Here is a 336-nt window from a genome sequence, read left to right on the forward strand (position 1 = left end):
TGGAAATACATAACACATTTTTCCACACTACATTTCTTGTTCTTTGCCTCCTATTATCCTGTGTTGCTAAATCATTCCCGCAATTTACCTCCATTTGTATTCCTCCCACTAATAAACTGCATGCTTCTTGTTTTTCTAATATACTGTCTACTATGCTAGTGGTTCTCTCCAGTTCCAACCAGAGCCAGTTTCCTCTTCAGTTACAGTTCGGTAAACAGAGCTAAAGTAGTCATGTTCCCAGAATATATTGATCTAAAGTGTTCCCATCTGGAGCCACCTGTTCCTCTTCCCCTCTGTTAGTGAGCAAACCAACTGATTGATTGATTGACTGGCTAA

At 39.9% G+C, this 336-nt stretch overlaps 1 protein-coding gene across 1 annotated transcript in view; it reads right to left on the reverse strand.

Moving 5' to 3' along the window:
* rap1gap2a (RAP1 GTPase activating protein 2a) overlaps nt 1–336 on the reverse strand; it is a 72628-nt gene that overhangs the window by 40879 nt on the left and 31413 nt on the right. The gene's annotated exons all lie outside the window — the stretch shown is intronic.

This window comes from Morone saxatilis, unplaced genomic scaffold, assembly GCF_004916995.1.
Source record: "Morone saxatilis isolate NCDOM2014 unplaced genomic scaffold, NCSU_SB_2.0 Contig8, whole genome shotgun sequence".
NCBI lineage: Eukaryota > Metazoa > Chordata > Actinopteri > Moronidae > Morone > Morone saxatilis.